The 24202-nt window shown below is 44.8% G+C and overlaps 1 protein-coding gene across 2 annotated transcripts in view; it reads left to right on the top strand.

Annotated features, from left to right (window-relative positions):
• Window positions 1-24202, top strand: part of PKNOX2 (PBX/knotted 1 homeobox 2) — a 100778-nt gene that overhangs the window by 13786 nt on the left and 62790 nt on the right. Inside the window, exon 2 of one of the 2 annotated variants that reach the window (XM_072884753.1) lies at window positions 8268-8352. The exons of the other annotated variant lie outside the window; for it this stretch is intronic. The gene's annotated coding sequence lies outside the window, so the exon portion shown is untranslated. The remainder of the gene's footprint in view (window positions 1-8267; window positions 8353-24202) is intronic. 2 annotated transcript variants of the gene reach the window in all.

Raw genomic sequence — 24202 nt, 5'->3', positions numbered from 1 at the left:
ATATCACCCTACGCCGCGCTAAATCATTCCTCCTTACTTAAACAACCCCCAAAACCAGACCTGGGGTTTTTTTTGTTTTTTTTTTTCCTCTTCCTCCCCTTTTAAAATTCCCATCCCAAACAGCGTAGCTGAAGGACCCGGCGAGAATGTTTATGCGAAAAACCCCAAATAAAGTAATTTAGTAGCATCTTTAATAGCAGAGCACCTGGAAGGCGGCCAAGGTTATCTCAAGGTATAGACGTCGCGGGGGGGTTTATTTTCCCTGCAACCGTTTATGTTGGGATTTGGCTCGACGGGGGGAAACCAGAGACATTCCCGGCGCTGTTATCCCTGCGGGAATTACCGGGAGCTTTTTCACCCTGAATTAATTGCGCTCGGAGAGGGGCTCGGTGCATAAGCGCTCTCGCACTCCTGTGATGAGTTGGGAAGGGCTCGGGGGTTTTAGGGGTTGGTTTCCCCCCCCCCCGCTTCTTTCTCGGTTAATCGCCAGGGCGTGATGGAGGCCGGCACCGAAAGCGGCTGAAATGCACCCGAATTAGCAAGACCCCCTTAGCAAGACCCCCTTAGCAAAACCCCTTAGCAAAGACCCCTTGGCAAAACCCCCTTAGCAAGACCCCTTAGCAAGACCCCCTTAACAAACCCCCTTAGAAACCCCCCTTAGCAAAGACCCCTTAGCAAGACCCCTTAGCAAAACCCCTTAGCAAAGACCCCTTAGCAATCCCCCATCAGCAAGACCCCTTAGAAGACCCCCTTAGCGAAGACCCCCTTAGCAAAGACCCCTTGGCAAGACCCCTTAGCAAGACCCCTTAGCAAGACCCCTTAACAAACCCCTTAGAAGACCCCTAGAAGACCCCTTAGCAAAGACCCCTTAGGAAGACCCCTTAGCAAAACCCCTTAGCAAAGACCCCTTAGCAATCCCCCATCAGCAAGACCCCTTAGAAGACCCCTTAGAAGACCCCCTTAGCAAAGACCCTTGGCAAGACCCCTTAACAAACCCCCTTAGAAACCCCCTAGCAAAGACCCCTTAGCAAGACCCCTTAGCAAAACCCCTTAGCAAAGACCCTTAGCAATCCCCCATCAGCAAGACCCCTTAGAAGACCCCTTAGCAAAGACCCTTGGCAAGACCCCTTAGCAAGACCCCTTAGCAAAGACCCCTTAACAATCCCCCATCAGCAAGACCCCTTAGAAGACCCCTTAGCAAAGACCCCTTGGCAAGACCCCTTAGCAAGACCCCTTAGCAAAGACCCCTTAGGAAGACCCCTTGGTAAAACCCCTTATCAAAGACCCCTTATCAAAGACCCCTTAGCAAAACCCCCTTAGCGAAGACCCCCTTAGCAAAGACCCCTTGGCAAGACCCCCTTAGCAAACCCCCTTAGCAAAGACCCCTTAGGAAGACCCCTTGGTAAAGCCCCTTAGCAAACCCCCTTAGCAAACCCCTTGGCAAAACCCCTTGGCCAAACCCCCTTCGCCCCACCGCGCCAGCCCCACGCCCGGCTCACCCCGTCCACCCCACATCCCACCGCGGCACGGAGCGGGCTGGGGGCTCGTTTCCCATCCGGCGGCATCGCTGCCGTGGGGCGGGGGGCACCCCTGGCCCCGCTCCAGCGCCCGGCCGGGACACACAGCACCCTTCAGCCAAGCAGACAGAATTCAACCCTTTGTTTCCTGTTCGCCGGCTCGACTTCGCGAGGCCGGAGACGCTCAACAAGCCCCTCTTTGTGCTAATTTAATTAATCGCTGGGGCTGAGGGCAGCGGGGATGAGACGCGCCGGCTATAAATACCTGCTTTTTTTTTTGGGGGGGGGGGGATGCACGGTGGCGTTTAGCCCGGTGACGATGGAACCTAAATCTAATTAAATCCCATTTAATTCTAATCGACTTATAATGAAAAACTATCGATCGATTGATTTATAATAGAAAATAATGGGTTGCTTGGTTTATAATATAAAATTATCGATGGATTGATTTATAATAGGAAATTATCAAGAGGGAGAGCGGAGCGAGCGCCGGGCGCGCGTCGTCTTCCCCGTCGCCGCTTTAGGGGAGGAAAATCATGGTCGCATCCTCCGCGAGCTGGCGATCGACCTGGTCAGATACTCGTAAATAAAAATAACTTTTCCGACGTGAGTTAAACATCCTGGCGCGTCGTATGAGGGCGATTTCCAGGGGAAAACACCGCTCGGATACACGCGCGCGCTCCCGGCGCGCTTCCCGCGAGCATCCAAGCGCGCGAGCATCGCGGATGCTCAGATTCCTGGAAAAATCCTTGCCCTGGTGCTGGTTTTTTTTGGTTATAACACGACTTTCAAACTTTACTTCGCATTTGCAAGCGAGGAAAGTAAATAACACAGAGGTGAGGTCCCCGGAGCTGCAGAAATAGAGTCAAAAATAACTTCAAGACTTGCTGCCGAGCGAGTTTTAGCTGCACAAAGTGATGTTCATCTCCCGTGAGAGATGCGAACGATTTTTCGAGCTGATAAAGGAAAATTTTCAATCAAGAGATTGAAATTCTAGTGAAATTCTTTTAACGTATAATATAATATATATAATATGAGATTATTTTAATGTATAATAATAATAAGCAGCTCCAGGGAGTGGGAGGATGGGGATAATCCTAAATTAGAGATTTTTGGCTCCAAACAGCAAAAGTCCCCATTGGGCTCGTTGCGGGCGGCAAAGAAGAAAAAAAAAATCAGCAAACAGTAATTTTCCCAACAAGTTTTGCTACGTTGGCACACGGAGCATCACGTCTTTGCCGCCGCTTTGGGTAAGAAAACCCCGAGCGCGCGGCCGGCGGGGACCAATCCTGCCTGGAGAGCGATAACTTCTATTTATTTTTTTTTAATTTCTGTGGGAAAACTCCCCAAATCAGGGTAAAAAATCCCCCAAATCCCTCTGCGATCCCAAGCTCTGGATCTCAGCAGCATCTTTGAGTCCGGTGTACTTTTAATTAATGAGATTTCCAATTATTTGCTGAAATCCAAAGCGCTTTTCGCCTTTGGCTTGCTTTTATTCTCCGTCCTATGAATAACCCCAAATAAAAAAAATCATTAATACAAATTATTTGGGCGCCTGCGTTATTATATTTAACATTTATATTTCTCTTCCCTTTAAGACGGGGGAGCGGTCGCCCGTTTATTTTAGGGATGCTGGGTCGATGTCACATGAAACCAAGGGAAATTGTTGATGAAACGATATCTCGTCTTAAAATAGCCGCTTTACGGCACGGCCCGGCAATCTCGCGGCGAGGCCGGATCCTGCAACACGAGCCTCGGCGGTCGCGTAGCGCGGCCGGTCCGGTGCATCCCTTGGTTATATCCTGGGTGTCTTTAGATGGGCGGCCGCTCGCTCCTCGTTTTGCTTTCGGGGGGTGAGGGGGGGATGAAAACATCTTTTGCCTGCAATCCCGGTTGAGTTTTCCGTATGGATAGCCTGAATCCTTGCGGGAAAAATCCGGGAATTGAGTATATCCGTGCTTGGTGCTTGTTTTTCCCCCTGTGCACAGGGAGCTGGAGCATCCCTGAGCATCCGTGGTCCAGCCCGGGATGATCCGTCATCCCCATCCTCCTCCAGCTCTGAGTGGTTCCTCAACAGCAGGAGCGTTTTTTAACAATTCCCCCCCCCCCCGGCATTTTTTTGGGGAAAAATTAGGATTTTCCCATAGGAAAAAGCTCTGGAGCCTCCGTGGGGAGGGGTTGGCATCGTTGGAGGGGAGCCGTCCCGTAGCCGGAGATGGGGATCGCAGCCTGGTTTGGGGGTGCTGTCGTCCTTCCATGACCAGTATGATTTGGGGCGTTAATAAAACCCACTGGTTTTCACTGGTTTTTTGGCTCCGGGGTAGCGGAGCTTCAGTGGAAAACACAGATTTTTCCTGTTGCATATTTTAGATTTTTAAAAGCGCCGGTGACGTCCGCCGGGTCGTGGCGTCTGTATTTACACAACTTCATATAAATACTCCACATCCGCTTTTAATCCCGGTTTTCCTGGAATTAAGGGCTTTGCTTGCGCCCAAACTTTTTTTCCGGGCAAAAGTTTTTCGCGTCGGGGTTTTTTTTTTATTTTATTTTTAATCCGAAGGGAAAGTTTGGGATGCGCCTCCTCTCCCTGCCTCTCCCCCAGGAACGGGGGTATTCGTACGCTTGGGTTTTCGTCCCGGGGTGAGCAAAAATCCTGCAATAATTAGATTTTTAGTGGATGAAGCAGGGCTGGGGAAAGGGTTGGATGGGCGGTGCTGGAAATAGGGATTGGGAATCCCTGGGCGGTGTGGCCGCCGTGCTGCCGGCTTGCTGGGGATGCTGGTGCGTTACAGGTTTGGGTGGGTTTTTCCCCCCGGTGTGGTCTGGGAATTGTTGAGTTTTCCTTTCTCAAGGGGGGGGAAAAAAAAAAAAGAAAATGGGAAAAAGGAAAAAAGAGGATAAAAAGAAAAAAGGAGATTGGAAGGAAAAGAAGAAAGAAGATTAGAAGAAAAAAGAAAATTGGTAAAAAAAGAAAAAGGTTAACAAGGTAATAAATAGAAGAAAATTGGAAAAAAGAAAAGCATTTGGAAAATAAATAAAAAAGGAAAGTGAAAAATTAAGAAAGAGAAAAGAAAATAAGTAGAAAAAAAGAAAATTGGAAAAAAGAAAAAAGAAAAAAAAGAAAAAAAGAAAAAGAAATTGAAAAATTAAAAAAGAACATAAATAGAAAAAAGAAAATTGGAAAAAAGAAAATAGAAAATCGAAAAATAAATTAAAAAAATCGGAAAATTAAGAAAAAGGAAAAATAGAAAAAAGAAAATTGGAAAAAACATTGAAAAATAAAAAAATTTGAGAAATTAAAAAAGAAAAAAGAAAATTGGAAAAAAGAAAATAAAAAATTGAAAAATTTTTTATTTAAAAAAATTTTTTTATTTAAAAAAATTTTAAAAATTACAAAAGAAAAAAAATAAAAGGAGGAAAGAAAATGGAAAAAGAAAGAAAACAAAGAAAAAATGAAAAAGAAAAATGAAAAAAAGAGTAAAAAAAAGAAAATAAGAGGAGCGCACCCCCAGCTTGGCGCACACCCCCAGGCAGGCACTTTCCGTCGGCTCCCCGCGGCCCCTCCAGCTGCGCTTCCGGAGGCCGGACCAGCGGAAAGGCGCCGGGCTCCCGGGGGACGCTGCGCTCTTCCCCCTCGCCTGGCGGGGTTATCCCTCCTCCTCCTCCTCCGCCCGCCGCGGCCCGGCGGTGGAAGGGTGCTCGTGCTCTCCCCGCTCACCTCCCGAAATATTCCCGCTCCGGAGGGTGCCGGGGGCTCCTGCTCGGCGCGTGATGGACGGCGCGTAGGCGACCCCCGTATAGCGCAGAGCCCCCTCGGTATTCCATTATTCTATTAGAGTTTCAAAGCTGGTATTAAGTGGACATGATTTCTTCCCACGGACCATTAATTTTGGTTTATTGCTGGCCTGATGGCCATTACCCTTTTTTTTTCTTCCCCGCCAGCGCCTTCCCCCATTAGGTTTGTACAATTAGCAAAAATACGAGCTGTTAACGCGGCGCGGGGGCTGCGGATGGGATTTCGGGATGCTCCGATACCGGCGAGGCATCCCGGGAGCTGCCCGGCTACCCCCGCGAGGATGTGCATCGCGTGCTCCTCGCAGGATTTTGGGGTGCAAAGCCTCCGGCACCCCGAAATGCCGGCGGCTGAGGGATGGACGCATCCTGACCAGCGCCCTGCTCGCCCACGGAGGCTTTAGGACCGAGGCAGGAGCGGGTGTCGCTCCCGTAGCATCTTTTTGCGTCACCCGCTGCGGAAGGTTTGCGACGCTGCTCACGATCCGGATTCGGAAAGGTGCTCGCAGGGCACCCTAGTGAGCAAAGATCCATGCAGGGCACCCAAATAAAGGCCCCAAGAGGACACCCACATTAGCAAAGACCGTGGGCTGGTACCCAAATTAGCAAAGATGCTCGCAGGGCACCCAAATTAAAGACCTCAGCAGGGCACCCACATTATCAACGACCCTCTCAGGGCACCCAAATTAGCAAAGACCCTGGAGGGCACCCAAATTAAGGACCCCAAGAGGGCACCCAAATTAGCAAAGACCATGGGCTGGTACCCAAATCAGCAAAGATGCTCGCAGGGCACCCAAATTAAAGACCTCAGCAGGGCACCCAAATTAGCAAAAACCCTTGAGGGCACCCAAATGAAAGACCCCAAGAGGGCACCCAAATTAGCAAAGACCATGGGCTGGTACCCAAATTAGCAGACTCTTGCAGGGCACCCTAATTAGCAAAGATGCTCGCAGGGCACCCAAAATAAAGACCCCAGCAAGGCACCCAAACCAGCAAAGATCATTGCAGGCCACCCAAATTAGCAACGACTCTCGTGTGGCACCTAAATTGGCAAAGACAATCGCAGGGCACCCGAATTAAAGACCTCAGCAGGGCACCCAAATTAGCAGTGTCCTTGCAGGGCACCCAAATTAGCAAAGACCCTTGCAGGACACCCAAAGGAAGGACCCCAAGAGGGCACCCAAATTAGCAAAGACTGTGGGCTGGTACCCAAATCAGCAAAGATGCTCTCAGGGCACCCTAATTAAAGACCTCAGCAGGGCACCCAAATTAGCAACGACCCTTGAGGGCACCCAAATGAACAACCCCAAGAGGGCACCCAAATTAGCAATGGTCTGTGCAGGGCACCCAAATTAGCAAAGACCCTTGAGGGCACCCAAATAAAGACCCCAAGAGGGCACCCACATAAGCAAAGACCATGGGCTGGTACCCAAATTAGCAAAGACCCTTGCAGGGCACCCAAATTAGCAAAGACCCTTGAGGGCACCCAAATAAAGACCCCAAGAGGGCACCCACATAAGCAAAGACCATGGGCTGGTACCCAAATTAGCAAAGACCCTTGAGGGCACCCAAATAAAGACCCCAAGAGGGCACCCAAATTAGCAATGGTTCTTGCGGGGCACCCAAATTAGCAATGGTTCTTGCGGGGCACCCAAATTAGCAAAGACCCTTGCAGGACACCCAAATTAAGGACCCCAAGAGGGCACCCAAATTAGCAATGGTTCTTGCGGGGCACCCAAATTAGCAAAGACCCTTGCAGGACACCCAAATTAAGGACCCCAAGAGGGCACCCAAATTAGCAAAGACCGCTGGTACCCAAATCAGCAAAGATGCTCGCAGGGCACCCAAATTAAAGACCTCAGCAGGGCACCCAAATTAGCAACGACCCTTGAGGGCACCCAAATAAAGACCCCAAGAGGGCACCCACATTAGCAAAGACCATGGGCTGGTACCCAAATTAGCAAAGACCCTTGCAGGGCACCCAAATTAAAGACCCCAAGAGATGCACCCAAGTTAGCAATGGTCCTTGGGGGCACCGAAGTGAAAGACCCCAACAGGGCACCCAAATTCGCAAAGATGCTTGCATGGCACCCAAATTAAGGACCCCAACAGGGCACCCAAATTAGCAAAGACCCTTGCAGGGCACCCAAATTCAAGACCCCAGCACCCGCGATCTCGTTTTTCCCATTCACATTCCCGCGAGCCATCCGAAAGGCTCCTCTCTGCGAGCCTAAAACATCCCGCGCTGCCGAGCTGCTCGCTCCCGTCTCATCCGAAAATGAATTTGTGATGCCCAAGGTCCCTAATTCCCACCCGTGCCTGGTGCCCGTCGATGGGTTTTGTTAAAAACAGAGGTTTTCTGCAAAATCGGGGTTTCTGATGCAAGCAGGTTTTAAAGAAAACCACATTTTTCAATGGTTTTTTGCGTCCCAAGAGCGGGACCTCTCGCGCGCATCGTTAAAGGATAAACCTCTTTTACCGGCGAATAATTAAGTGGGTTTTAGCTGGAAACTCGTCGCAAATTTGGGGCGGAAATCGGCCCACGGCGAGTTGAGCCCGAGTAGTGGCAAAATTGACGGATATTGCAAAAAAAAACCCAACAAAAATTCAAATCGTTGCATTCCTCGCCGCCGCTGAGTCGCTTGGAAGCGAAGGGCGGCGCAAACCGGGGCGTTTTGGTGCCGTTTAGCGGAAACGGGGGATTTTGGCTGGGGGGTGGGGTGCGATGGAGGAGGCGGGCGGGCGATGAAGCGCCGCACCCACAAGAAGCGAGAAGGGAGAGGACGTGGCGAGCGCATCGCGGTGGGACGCGGAGCCGGAGCGTCACCTCCTGGTCCTGGGTACCACCTAAGGTTTTGCTCCCTTGCCTTCATCGCCAATTAAAACTAAATTAAAACTAAAACAAATTAAAGCAAAAGAAATAATTTGAATTAAATGAAATTAAACCCTCCCTTGCAGCTGGGCACGTCGCTGCCGAAGAGCGAGGAAGGAGTTTTTTGGGGTGAAATCCGTCTCGGTGACCAACCGTCGGCGCGCGGCCGGGGTTCGTGCTTTTATAGATCTATAAATTAATATATAGTATTGGGGAATAGCTTGGGGAATAGGTTGGGGAATATGATATATTCCCCGATATATAGATATGTGGACTATTATATAATATTGTATTACCCATATATATATATAGGGGAATATATCTTTTTTATATATATAATATTGGGGGAATGTATGGAGGAATAGAATATATTGGGGAATATTATATAATAGTATATAATATTCTTCAACATATATTGGGGAATATTATATACTATTATATAATATTCCCATATATATATATATATATATATGGGAACATAATATATCTATGTATACAGATATGTAATATTGGGGAATATACATTGAAGTGGAATATATTCTGGGGAATATTACGTAGTATTATATAATATTCCCCATATATATATTTTTTGGGGGAATATAATATTTATATCTATGTATACAGATATATAATATTGGGGAATATACATTGAAGGGGAATATATATTGAGGAATATTATATAATATTATGTAATATTACCCATATATGTATATTTTGGGGAATATACTATTTATATATATGTGTATAGATACGTAATATTAGGGAATATATATTGAAGGGGAATATATCTTGAAGAATATTACATAATATATAATACTCCCCATACATATGTATTTTGGGGACTATAATATTTATATCTATGTATATAGATATGTAATAGTGGGGAATATACATTGAAAGGGAATATCTATTGAAGGATATTATATAATATTACATAATATTCCCCATATATATATTTTGGGGAATATAATATTTATATATATGTGTATAGGTATGTAATATTGGGGAATATACATTGAAGGGGAATATCTATTGAAGAATATTACATAATATTACATAATATTCCCCATATATATGTATTTTGGGGAATATAATATTTTTATATATGTGTATAGATACGTAATATTGAGGAATATATTGGGAGTATATAATATATTGGGGAATAGAATATATTGGGAATATAATATAATATATATTGGGAGAATATAATATATTGGGGAATATAATATATATTGGGGAATATAATATATATTGGGGAATATTGGGGGCGGGGAGAGAGAGATTGGGGAATATATATTCCCTGAGAGAGAGAGATATATATGTGTGTGTGTGTGTGTGTATGGGAATATTATATACATTGCCTATATGTGTGTGTGTGTGTGTATGGGAATATTATATATATTGCCTATATATAATGGGGAATTTGTTCCGCTCCGCGGGGCTCAGCCATTCCCTCTAATTTATCTGTTCTGCGATACCGGGGCGGGATATTTTATTCCGCCCCTGGGAGCGCAGAGGGATCCGGCTGGGATTCTCGGGAATGCCGTGGGGGACGGGGTGCCGGCCGGGCGTCCCACCAGGGACCCTAACGCCCGCGGAGCGGGGGGGTGAATTGCATGGGGTATCCCCCCAAAATATCATGTGGGAGGGGAAGAAAAATCCCGCCCGCCTTGCCTATGGAAAACCGGGATTTTTCCTCTTTGCCTTTTAAATCTGGGCCGGGAAAAGCCGGCGGCGGTTTATGGAGGAGCTGACGCGCGCTGCCCCGTGCAAGGGCTTGCCAGGGTTTTGGCCCAAACGGGCTGAAATACGCCCCAAATTAGAGGGTGCTGTTGGCAAAGGTGTTTGCAAACCCTCTCCTGTGGTCACAGGGCTCTGCCAGCCTGGATTTAATTGCAATTTAATTGGGATTTCTTAATTACCTGCTGCTCCCGCCGGCATCGGGTGGGACATTCCTCCAGCATCCGTCGTCGCCCCGCTCCATCATCTCGCTCCCCCCGGTACCCGACGCATCCCTGGGTTGTTTTCGGCAAGCTTGTCTTCACGCTGCGCCTAAAAAACCCCCAATTTCCCAATTTTGGGGGCGCTGAGGGCGATATTGCGTCTTGCCTCCGGGCGTCGCTTGGGAAGCGATGCGGGAGGGGGAAAGCATCATTTTAGGGATGCGAAAAATTGGAGACGGAGGATGCTGCCGGGGCGGCGGCGGGAGCCAGGTCCCCAGCGATTCCTCTTGAACAAGATATATATATTAAAAAAAATATATATATCTATAGATAAACCCCGAGCGTTCACTGGGTATCTATTTTAGGAGTTTTTTGCGCTTTTTTCCCCATTTTTTAAGGGATCCTGGAGCGCTTCCTGGAAAAGGGAAGGCTTCTCTTGCCCTGAGTTGATGCTTTTTATAGGTTGCTCCATAATATACTAATAAAGCGAAAGGTTAAAAGAACAGCGGCGTTTCTCTCCTCTTCTCCAGCCGGTTGTTATAACCTCCGATTTTAAATCACGGCGAATTATTAAGTACAGCAGCTTGTGCTATCAGCTATTTTAGCTTTCCCTATAGTGCCGTGCTGTCTAAACGAACGCCGTTAGCGTTACGACACGTGGATGCCGCGGCGCTCCCAGGCGTCATTAGGGACCAGCGTGAACACGCCCGCAGCCTTAGGGTAAAAAAACCTTCGAGTAAGAGCTAGAAATAATGCCAGAATATCTTAAAATAAGTTAAAATAAATAGCATTTGCATCGCGTAGTGCTCAGCGGGCACGCGGGCCCAGTGGGTACCGATCTGGCCCCCCACCTAAATTTGGGGGTTCTTGCGTGCGCGCCTCCGAAATATGTTGTTTTTTTTCTTTTTTCCTATTTTGGGGGGCGATGAAAGTAAGGAACTTAACGGCGGGTCGGCGCGTGCCGGCGTGCGATTTGCATGATGCAATCAAGGCGCGCTGATGAGATGCTCAAGGGCTTTTCGGCGAGCACGGAGGGGTCTTCCCATTAACAGCCCCCCCCCAAATATCCCTGCCATCCTCGAGCCAAGCCGACTGTTGGAGCGCCTTTCTCAATTAATGGCTTTGTTTAATCATACCCCCTGTCCAGAGGAGTATTGTCTTACGGATAATTTCGTTTGCCTAACGAGATTTTCGCTAATTAAATCTCCTTTCGGTCGGTGCGGTTCTCCCTGCAGGATAGGGGGAAATGTTTGTGAAGCCGTTGCCGCTGCCGGCTAAATAAACCTTTCCATTCGGCTACCGAAAAAAAAAAAACCCCAACCCCGCGGGGATTGCGGGCTGCGAACATCATCGCCTTGGCAAATTAATTAATTTTTGCAACCCTAAAAAAGCTTTGCCGTCCCCCCGCAAAAATATACGGGAGCTGCTCCCTGCATCCCCTTTTTTGCTCTGGTGCGGCCGCGCGTCGGGATGCTCGCGCATCCAAAAAGCGCCTGTATTTCTGGTGGCGAAATACCAAATTTAGGAGGGTTTTGGCTTCGCTGGGGTTGAGTGATTGGGAAAAATCAGAGCGGGGTGTTGAGGCTCTAAAAGAGCCCCCAAATTTGTCGTCGGGGTTTTGGGGTGTCGCAGCGAAAGGCGGATTTCTTGAAGAATAGAATTGGATTTTCTCCCAAGAGCCGCAGCGCCGGGATAGCAAAATCGTAGAAAATCAGGGAATTCAGAAAAATGAATTCAGGAAATTCAGGGAATTCAGGAAATTCAGGAAAATGGATTCAGAGAATTCAGGAAATTCAGGAAAACGAATTCAGGAAATTCAGGAAAATGGATTCAGGAGATTCAGGGAATTCAGGAAAATGGATTCCGGAAATTCAGGGAATTCAGGAAAATGGATTCAGGAAATTCAGGAAATTCAGGAAGATGGATTCAGGAAGTTCAGGAAATTCAGGAAATTCAGGAAAATGGATTAAGGAAATTCAAGAAATTCAGGAAATTCAGGAAATTCAGGAAAATGGATTCAGGAAATTCAGGAAATCCAGGAAATTCAGGAAATCGAATTCAGGAAATTCCGGAAAACGGATTCAGGAAATTCAGGAAAACGGATTCAGGAAATTCGGGAAAATAGCTTCAGGAAGTTCAGGAAGGAAATTCTTGCAGCTTCAGGAAAGTCCCGCTCGACCCGAAGTCACGCATCTCTACATGGCAGCGCCGGTTTTTCTCCGAAAAATCCCTATTTCCGCCAGCCCCCGCGGGAATCGCCGAGCAAATTTGCTTTGGCTTAAATAGAATGGAACGGAATCGCGTCGATCCCTGTGCACGAGAGATTCTCCAGTACCTCCAGTATCGCCAGTCCTCAGGCTGTCTCCGCTGAGACACGGAACTGAGGTATAGCTCAAATATCTCCGATCTTCTTATTAATGATATCTTTCTGTCAAATGAGACTCGGTCCCTCTGAGGGCCTCGCGCGCCGCAGCCCGACGCCGCAGATCAGTCCCGGCTCTGTCCCCAAAGGAGCGCCAGGAACCTACGTCGGGGGGGGCGAGGGCCGCGCCGCCCGCGCGAGGGTCCTGCTGGCGGCGGCAGAGGGGCCGGGGGGCTGGATGCCGGGGGGCTGGATGCCGGGGGGCTGGATGCCGGGGGGCTGGCGGCCGGGGGGCTGAGCTGTGCGGCTTGGCTTCAGAGGGCGTCTGCCCTATAGCAAAGATGGGCTGAGCCGGGGGGGGGCATAAAAATACACATCAGACATACAATACATTATAATATATAATACATAATGCGTAATATATACTATATAAAATATGTACTATATATAAAATATGTACTATATAATACATAACACATAATACATGATATATACTATATAAAATATATACTACATAATACATAATATATAATACATAATATACAATACACAATATCTAACATAATATACACTAATATAATATATAATAGATAATACAGAATATACAATACATAATATATAATATACACTATATAATAGAATATATAATATACAATACATAATATATAATACCTAATACATCACCTATAATACAGAATATATAATATATACTGTATAATATAAAATATATACAATACATAATATATAATACCTAATACATCATGTATAATACAGAATATATAATATATACTGTATAATATAAAATATATACAATACATAATATATAATACCTAATACATCACCTATAATACAGAATATATAATATATACTATATAATATAAAATATATACAATGCATAATATATAATACCTAATACGTCGTGTATAATACAGAATATATAATATATACTCTACAATATAAAGTATATATAATATATAATACATAATATATAACACATAATACAGAATATATAATACATAATACAGCATATAGAATATAGAATATAGATGATATAATGCATAATGTATAATGTATGATGTAGAATGTATATAATATATACTATACAATATTTTAATATACGATATATGTTTACATGTTTAATTCTGATTAATTATTTATATACCGCAAGAATTTAATTAATATAATGTATAATTATGTGTATAATGTATATAATGTATAATAATGTATAATGTGTAATTATAGGAATAGAATTATATATATAATTCTATTCACAGATCTATTATATATAATAGATAATATAGGTAATATAGATCATATATAGAATTATATAGTGCATATAGAGAGTAAACCATATACATATGTAATATTTAATATTTCATAATATTAATAATATATAATATATAGATAATATAGATATATGGACAATATATCATCCATATTATCTATGTATCGATATTATATAATATATATTATATATAATAAACTATCAACTCTGTATATTTATAATAGATAATATATAGGTGAACACATGTAATATAGATAATATAGGTAATATAGATATTAAATAACTATATAATATATATATGATATCTATAATAAATATACAGTGATATATATCTCTCAAATATGTATAACTCTGTATATATTATATATTTTACATATATATATATATTATTGCTCAGCCTTTTTCACGTTATGCCAGCTCACATGCAGCTTGCTTGGAGCTGATGGCCCAGCGCGTCGACAGCAGCAGCGCCGATTCCCTCCAAATTTGCACACCCAGATTACCCTAAAACCACGGAGTTAAATTTATTATTATTATTATTATTATTATTATTATTATTATTATTATTATTATTATTATTATTATTATTCTTCCCGGGGGGCTGCTCGCTGCCGCAGCCTCGCCCCAAATGCGGAAGTGATGGGTTGTGCTCTGCAGAGCCTCAGCGGCCAGCTGGCGGGTGCCGGAACGCCCGCAATTTTCCCAATTCCGGCAAAGCCGACGGGAGTTTGAGGGGGCGCCTGGAGACCCCTAGGGAAGCTGCAAGCTCTGTGCACGCTCCCGTGCGCGCTCCCGTCTCCCATGCACGCTCCATGTATGCTTCTTGCACGCTCCCAGGCGTGTTCCTTGGCACTCTCCCATGCTCGCTCCCAGCTCCCGTGCACGCTTCCTTGCACACCTCCAGCTGCCATTCACGCTCGCTTCCTTGCACGCTCCCATGCACACTCCCAGCTCCCATGTGCACTCCTTTGCACGCTCCGTGCACACTTCCACGCACGCTTCTTTTCCCACTCCCATGCCTACTCCCAGCTCCCCTGCACACTTCTTTGCGCACCTCGAGCTTCCATGCACGCTCCCGTGCACGCTCCCAGCTCCCATGCACGCTCCATGTATGCTTCTTGTACTCTCTGAGGCGTGTTCCTTGGCACTCTCCCATGCACGCTCCCAGCTCCTGTGCACGCTTCCTTGCACACCCCCAGCTCCCGTTCATCCTCCCATGTATGTTCCCCTGCATGGTCTCTGCACGCTCCCTGCACGCTCCCATGCACGCTTCCTTGCATGCCTCAAGCTCCTGTTCATCCTCCCATGCATGTTCCCCTGCACGCTCCCTGCACACTCCTTGCACACTTCCTTGCACACCTCCAGCTCCCATTCATCCTCCCATATATGTTCCCCTGCATGCTCCCTGCATGCTTCCTTGCACACCTCAAGCTCCTGTTCATCCTCCCATATATGTTCCCCTGCACGCTTCCTTGCACACCTCAAGCTCCTGTTCATCCTCCCATGCACGCTCCCTGCACGCTCCCCACACGCTTCCTTGCACATCTCAAGCTCCCATTCATCCTCCTATGCATGTTCCCGTGCACGCTCCCTGCACGCTTCCTTGCACACCTCAAGCTCCTGTTCATCCTCCCATTCATCCTCCTATGCATGCTCCCTGCACGCTCCTTGCACGCTTCCTTGCACACCTCCAGCTCCCGTTCATCCTCCCATGCACGTTCCCCTGCACGCTCCCTGCACGCTCCCCCGCACATTCCCCCGCATGCTCCCAGCGAGCACCAGGACTGCCTCCCTCTTCCTCCTCCACCATCAGTGAACTAAAAAGCTCCAAAATAGCCCAATTTTCCCCCAATTTGCAGGAGCTTTGCCCAACATCTTCCCGGCAGGACTCTGCCCGCTGCTGCCTGCCGCGGCATCCCAGCCCGGTAGCGGAAGCATTTCGCAGTTCCCAAATATTTGTGCATGCAGCTTTGCAGGCTATTTAATAATATATAGTATTATTTAATATTATTTAATATGATTTCAAATGATTTCGTATTATTTCATATGATTTCGTATTATTTCATATTATTTCATATTATTTAATAACGCAGTATTGCGGCGTGAGCATCACCCGCGGCTTACGGAAGGCAGTAAGGCTAAAAAAGTTACAGGGAGAATTGCGAGAACCCCTTTGAGAGCAAAATAATTGGTGACCGAGGAGGAATATGGAAAATTAAAATAAAAAAAATACATATATTAATGAAAAAAAATATATATTAACGAAACATTAACTCTCAACATGAGTTGACTTCCATGGGAGCTGGGAGGGGGGGATGCACCGCTGAAAAATCCCACCGTAAGGAAAAGAAAAGAAAATAAAAATGTTTTATCTCCGATCTCGTTCTGTGATAATGATCTTAACGGAGTTCGGAAACGGCAAGGAAAAAAACGTGCGTGGTTTTTAAATGAAAGTCGCCTTCGCTCCAGAGGGCTGGAGCTGAGATTTGAGGTATTTTATTATTTGGGGGGGATAGTTTATTATTTATTTGTGGTATTTTATTATTTCGGGGGGTATTGTATTATGTGGAGGGGGTATTTTATTTTTGGGGGATATTTTATTAGTTTTGCGGGGTATTTTATTAGTTTTAGGGGGTATTTTATTATTTATTTGGGGTATTTTATTTTGGGGATATTATTTATTTGGAGGCATTTTATTATTTTGAGGGGTATTTTATTATTTATTCGGGGTATTTTATTTTGGAGGTATTATTTATTTGGAGGTATTTTATTATTTCGAAGGGTATTTTAGTATTTATTTGGGGTATTTTATTTTGGGGGCATTATTTATTTGGAGGCATTTTCTTATTTCGAGGGGTATTTTATGAATTTGGGGGGGTATTTTATTATTTTTGGGGGTGTTTTCTATTTGGGAGCATCCCGGTCAGGGCTTGGGATGCTCGCAGCATCGTTGGCTTATCCCACGTGCCCGAGCAGGATTGCAGAGACTCCCAAGTAGGAAAGAAATTATAAAAAATATAATTCCCTAGGGGTTATTTCCCCTATATTCGGGAAAATATGATGGGATGGGGATTAACCCAGCCCTCCGAAATTCTGAGATCAGCTGCAAGAGGTGAATTTTGGGGTGAATATTGCATGGGCGGAGAAGGGGAGCAGAGAGGGAGGAGGCTGGGGGGGCTTTTTTGGTGCAAACCCCTCTTTAAGGGACTTGTTTTGGGTGCAAACTTCGGCTTGAATGGCTTTTAGGGGCGCAAACCCCCTGTTTTAAGGGCTTTTTTGGGTGCAAACCCCTTTCTGAAGGGCTTTTTTAGATGAAAACCCCTGCTTGAAGGACTTTATTTGCTGCAAACCCCTCTTTAAAGTGCTTTTTTTGGTGCAAACCCCTGTTTAAAGTGCTTTTTTTGGTGCAAACCCCTTGTTTGAAGGACTTTTTGGCTGCAAACCCCTGTTTGAAGGACTTTTTTTGGGTGCAAACCCCTGTTTAAAGTGCTTTTTTTGGTGCAAACCTCTGTTTCAGGTGCTTTTTTCGGGGCAAACCCTTTTTCGAGTGACCTGGTTTTGGTGCAAACCCCTTTTTGAAGGACTATTTTGAGTGCAAACCCCTGCTTGAAGGGCTTTTTTTGGGTGCAAACCCCATTTAAAGTGCTTTTTTTTCCTGCAAACCCCTGCTTGAAGGACTTTTTTGCTGCAAACCCTTGTTTTAAGGACTTTTTTTTTGTTGCAAATCCCTGTTTTAAGGACTTTTTTTGCTGCAAACCCCTGTTTTAAGGACTTTTTTGGGTGCAAACCCCTGCTTGAAGGACCTTTTTTGCTACAAACCCCTGCCTGAATGGCTTTTTTTAGTGGAAAACCCCAATTTATAGGACTTTTTTTGCTACAAACCACTTTGGAGGAGCTGCTAAAGCAGCGTCGGGGGGGGATGAGGCTGGGGACAGAACCTGATGCTTGCGCAGGACACAGGGCTTATTTTGGGGGAAAAAGCCGGGATTTTAGGAGCAAGGAGGGAACCTGCTGACGGCCACCTGCGCGGGGTTTTCAACGTGATTTAACCCTTCTTCCTTCCTTCGCCAAGCAAAATACCCCCCGAATCCCTGTCCGTAATGCTTTTGTATTCTTAAGGACAATTACAATCATACACTTTTGCTAAAAGAATTGCATTTTGCATGCAAAAAAAATAAACCTGTCTTGCGGTGAATTCATGTTACCCGATGATGCTCCTCCACGCTGTCCCGTGAGCAAAACCATCTCATTTTTAAGGTTTTTTTGGTTTTTTTTCCTTGAATTTCATCCCGGAGCAGGTGATGGAGGAGCAAACCCACCCTGGGGTGGGTAGCGGAGGAGCATCCCCGTGGGCAGCATCCCCCTTTCCAACCATTTTTTGCTCCCGATAGCTTCGTACAGGTGGGAAAAGTATTTTTTCCGGCTGTTTTTGGGGCAAAAAGCAAAGTTTTCTCCACTTTCCCCCTTATTCTCCGTGCCGAGCGCTCGCCACCCCGCTGTCTGTTTTTCCTCGCCGAGGTTCAGTTCTAATTATGTTGATTTTCTCCAGCCCACCCCCCTCCTGGCAAGCTTATTAGGGGGAATATTTTTATTTATTATCATTTCGCCCAACTCCCGCCAGCATTTCCAATTACTCTCGCCGCTTCCTTGTAATTGTCTTTCCGTAATGGCTGCGAAACAATTGCGCTAAATGAGGTGGCTCCGGCAAGATGAGGGTTTCACTTCATTAAAGGCTAATGGATTCCCAGCTCCAGCTCTGTGGGCAAAAAAAAAGAGGGAGAAAAAAGGGAAAAAAAAAAAAAAAAGATATTTAAACAGCTTCTTTTATTTGAGCGGGATAACTTTCCCCCGTATAAAGGGGTTTGGGTGTGTTTTTGGGGGTGGGGGTGCGTTGAGGACCGTGCTGTTTGCAGCATCGCCAAGGCGTGCGCGGGTTTTCCCCGTATCCAGGCTTGAACCTTTTGGCTTTTTGGGGGGATTTTGTAAATTATTTCTCTATAAATTCCTGCTGGCTTGCAAAAGCTGGGTTTCCCCCCCCTTTTTTTTTTGCTATCTATATAGCCATGCACTGTATTTATGGCTATAAATATAGTATTTATATATTATAGAAATATATGGCATATAGCAATATAATAATGTCGCTATATAATATAGCATATAATAATATTAATAGAATACATTAATATATTCATAATTAACCACATTATATAATTATATATTCTAGAAATAGATAATATATTGCTTGATATAAGCAAGCTATATATTTCTATAATATATAATTGCTTGATAGAAGCTTGCTCTTATTGCTTGATAATTGATAATATTGCTTGGTAGAAGCTTGATTATTATGGCCAATTGATAATATTGCTTGATAGAAGCTTGATCTTATGGCTAATTGATAATATTGCTTGATAGAAGCTTGATTATTATTGCTAATTGATAATATTGCTTGATAGAAGCTTGATCTTATTGCTAATTGATAATATTGCTTGATAGAAGCTTGATCTTATGGCTAATTGATAATATTGCTTGATAGAAGCTTGATTATTATTGCTAATTGATAATATTGCTTGATAGAAGCTTGATCTTATTGCTTGATAATTGATAATATTGCTTGATATAAGCAATATATCCTATTGGTATATAATACTTGATATATAGTGATATAATGTATTGCTAATAATGATTCTATTGCTGTATATTATATAGGATAGATGATTTATAATAGCAATAATTGTATTGCTATATAGATATTGCTATATAATCTATTTATTGCTATAAAATACCCATTTCTGCTACCAAACGTACCTGCCAGGAACCTGCCAGGGGTAGAGGCAAAGCTTTTTGGGTTTTGGTTGAAATCTGAAGGCTCGCCGGCTATTATTTTTGCTCCTCAAGCAGATATTATTTCAGCGTTATTTTTCTTTATAAAAACTTCTTAATTCTTTATTTTTTCCCCATTGTCGCCATCCTTCCTCTGCGTTTTCCCTTCTTTCGCTGGATGCGGACGTGGTCCGGGTGCTGGGATGGAGCCAGGATCCATCCTGGTACCACGCAGAGCCGGGCACCACGGCTCAGGGATTTTTTTCCTTTTCGGCAAAAAATGAATCAATTCCTAGCAGGACTTTTTTTTTTTTTTTTTTTTTTTTTTGGCAAAAACCATGCAAAATCGAACCCTTGGCCGTAGCGTGATGCTGAGGGCCAAGGCGCCCCGACACGGTCATCGTTAGCAGAGGCACGGGGCTTCCCGGCAATTAAAATTCAGCTGGAAACTCATGGAAAACTCTTCGACAAAGGAAAATTCCCAGTTAGGTGAAATACTCAGAGCCAGACCCGCCAGCAGGACAATCGGGTATTTGGGTAGACGTCAAAAAATGGGTAAAACTTGGGCTGAAATGGCCAGATCGCTTTCATAAGCATCACGCCTGCTCAATCTGCAAAAAATAGCTATTTTTGGAAGTGAGGTGCAAGGGTCCCCCCAAAACGGAGGGGAAAGTGCTTTAACCATAGGAAAAATTGAATTATTGCCATCGCGGTGGAGGGGAAAAAGCCAAAAACTGGATAAAAGGCTGGGTTTTGTTTGAGAAGAGTGCGGTGCGGAAATTTGATAAAGGAGATGAAAAACGGCAGCAGGAAGGGTTAATGCTTACAGAAGGTGGGATCTATATATTGGCTATATATTGGCTATATTACATTATATCCATCCATTGGATCTATTATATTGGATGGATATATTGGATATAATATATCTACTGGCTATACATGGGATATATTGGATATATTACATTATATCCATGCGTTGGATCTATTATATTGGATGTATATATTGGCTATTTTATATATATAGGATATATATTGGATATATTTGAGATATTATGTTATATCCATCCATTGCATATAGTATATGTATCCATCAGATATATTATATCCATATAATATTATATCCATACTATTATATCCATATAATCTATCAATTGAATATATATAGTATAATACATCCAATATATCAATCCAATATATATTATACATATTTTTAATATACGATATATATTAAAAAATCTCTCTCTCTATATATATCCTCTCCCCCCCATATATCCCCCCCCCTATATATAGGATGGTTATATATATAGACATTATATATATGTCTTCATCCACATTATCCAATTATATCCATGTAATATGTATAATAATCCAATAATATAGATATTGGACGGATTTAATTGGTTGATGTGGATGGAGACATATATATCTCATATATATATCTAATATATGTATAATAATCCAATAATATATATTGATTGGACATAATTGGATAATGTTTGTGAAGACATATATCTCATATATGTATAATAATACGATAATATATATATTGGATGGATACAGATTATTATATATATCCTATATATATATAGAGAGAGGGGATATATGGGGGGGAGAGGATATATATATATAGAGTATATTAAAAAATATATATATTGGATTGATATATTGGATATGTTATGCTATATACCACGGTTTCCTTCAGCTCCATCTCGCACACATCAAGTGTCTCCCCCCAAAACTGCCTGTGCCCCCCTTAAAAAAAAAAATCAAAATAATAATTTTCGCCATAGGAACGAGGGTTTCTCCTTGTGACGATATTTATTTTTCCGCATAATAATGGAAATATCGAACCCCGCATCCTTCAGGGAGAAATTCCCGCGTGCCATCCCCAGCCCGGGGCTGCTCACCCTTATTCCCTCAAAGAGATAAAACGAGAGAAAATCCATTAAAAAAACCTCTGCAGAATTTGTGTTTTTAAGAAGCTGACTGACCTTTGAGCCTTACCTTCCAGCAAGGTGCGCGCAGTGGGATTTTTCCTATAAAAATGACATTTTTTAGGCACGTAAATGCGTATAGGTACCGGACAGCTTTGCAAAACTGGGGTGACTCACGTTGCGGGGGTGATCTTAAATTTGCTTTAACTGGCCGGAGCTACAATTTTAGGTTTAGAAAGCAGAAAAACCTCTAAAATCGGGACGGCAAAATTCCGGGCAATGGCAGCGGTGGCGATTTGCGCCGGACGATGCTGAAGCATCCGAGACGCGGTGCAGGTTCAGCCCTCCCTCTGCAAAAAGTCGTCCCTTAAGTAGGTTTTGTAGGAGTCTGTGCACCCGGGAGGGGGAAAAGCAACGACCAGCAACCGGCCACGATGACGTGCAACCGTTTGCATCCTCGCCTCGCGCCCAAAGTGTGTTTTAGCGTCTGAGTTGGGGCAAAATCCTGCGTTTTTTGCGAAGGCGGTCGCCAGCTGCTGCTGCAGAGCTCCATTAACCCAGCGCTGGGATGACACCAGACCTCCACTTCGTTAAGTTGATGGCTCTTGCTAATTTTCGCCCTGGCCTTTCGGGGCTCCTCGCCATCCGGCGACCGGCCGGGCTGGATGCACGCCGTTGCCTTCATCCTTATCTTACAAACATCCTCATCCTCGTCCTCTTTCGCACCCGCGCTTGAGGGTTGCATCCCTCCAAGCTTTCAGCCCTCCTTATTTCCAAGGAATTTAAGAGCACCCGTGTTTTTCCGCGTGTTGTTCCTTCCCTGGGAACGCGAACACCAGCTCGATCGGCAGAATAATTCGGGATCTGATTTGGGATTATTTCGGCGCCGAGCGCAAAGCAGCCCCGATGGTGCAAGGATGGGGCGACCCGCTGAGCCGAAATACTTTAATTACTGCAGACGTGACCTTGCTGGGATGAGCGGGCTGACGGCCAGGGGTGCTCACCTCCAAAAAAAACCCAGGGCAGACTTGGCGCAGGGTCTCCTGACGAAGCCAGCGCTCCCCGGCCTTAATTAGGCGCCCGTCATTAAGCACAGAGCTCGTGTAACCGCGCGTCCAAACCTCCCCGGCCCCAAATCGCGACGTTACGGCACTCAAATGCACGAAAAAATAAAAAAGCCCGGTGTGGTCGCAGCGCATCACATCTTATCGTACTGGAGCCTCATCCTTATTAAAATAATTATAAAAGCTTTTTGCAATTAATATTTTTTTGAGGATGCAATGTTGAACGGGGGTTTAGCGACAGCCGGGGCTTAATTTATCTTCATCCCGGGGCAGAAAACTGTTGTAAAGCGGCTTCGTTGGCTTCAGAGCTCAGCAGAGGAATTATTTTCTGTCCCGTTTGGAAATAGGTGTAATTTGGGCGTGTGATCGGGGACCGTTTTTTTCCTCCAGCTGTTGCATCGCTATTAGATTTGCAGGGAAAACACAATTTTTTGCAGCTTTCTCTGTCCTGTATTTACTTCTGGGGGTTAAATCTAGCTCGGGTGTCCCGAGGGAGTGATGAAAAATCCGATGTTTCTTGGAAAAAATCACCTTTTTTTTGTTAAATATCGAGGAAAAAAAGCAGTTAATTGAATTCCAAAGCATGAGGAATATTTTTTGGTTTTTTGAGGGTAGGTAGAGGACACGGCTGGACTGAGTTACTCTCTGCTTGGAAAGGCTGATTTACCCATGCAAACAGGTGTCAAAAAACCCCCAAACTCCCCAAAACCCAAATCGTGAGGCTTTCTTACGAGCTCGGGAACTAAATACAGATTTTTTGGGGGGGATTTGGTTGATTCGGGGTTGCTGGAAGCTTTTGATAAATGCTGAATATCCCTCGAGAAGTAGCATCACCGTTTAACAGCCAAGCCCTCCGCTTGGTGCAGAAATTATTAGCGGCGTGTGTTTTGCAAGAAATTTGGGATTAAAAAGCACCTTTTGACCGAAGTATCGCCGAATTTGTGCGCCGGGGCTGTGCGATGAGTTAAAACGGTGGCAGCAAATGATTTTTGCAGAGAAAGAAACCAACAAAACCCCCACGCCGTGGTAAGAAATAGCCCGTGGGGTTTTGGGGAGTTGAACCGCCGTACAGGCATGCCCGTACCACGCAGGCAGCGGGATGCAGGCAGCCCGAGGCTGCCCTTAGCGCCGGAGCCAGGAGCGGGATGGACCTTTTGGGATCCAAACCGTGCCAGAAAGCCTCTCTTGTTTTTCCCAGTTAGTTCAGTCGGGTTAATAAAAAAAAAAACTATCACCGCCTCGCCGGAGGGGCTGCGGAGCGGGGCTGAGCCTCGCCGGGCTGCTGGCAGCCTGGGGAGATGTGAAAATGAGCCTTTTTTTTTTAAAGTTGGATCAAAATGGAGAGTCGCTGAGCTTTGCTTTTGGCCAATGTCTTTGCTTTGGTCCTAGCCGACGTCTTCAGTTTGTTTTTAGCTAGTGGCCTCGGCTCGAGCCGAGCCAGCATCCCTGCTTTGATTTCAGCTGGCATCCGTGGTTCGGTCCTAGCCAGCGTCCTCGCATTGCTCCCAGCCAGCATCTTCGGGTTGGTTTTAGCTGGGCTCCTCGGGTCAGTCCCAGCCAGCATCCTTGGGCCGATTTTAACCAGCATCCTTGGGGTGACTTTAACGGGC

This window comes from Ciconia boyciana, chromosome 20, assembly GCF_034638445.1.
Source record: "Ciconia boyciana chromosome 20, ASM3463844v1, whole genome shotgun sequence".
NCBI classification, from domain to species: Eukaryota; Metazoa; Chordata; class Aves; order Ciconiiformes; family Ciconiidae; genus Ciconia; species Ciconia boyciana.
The sequence above is the reverse complement of the archived record's forward strand: the minus strand, read 5'-3'. Positions and strand labels throughout refer to the sequence as shown.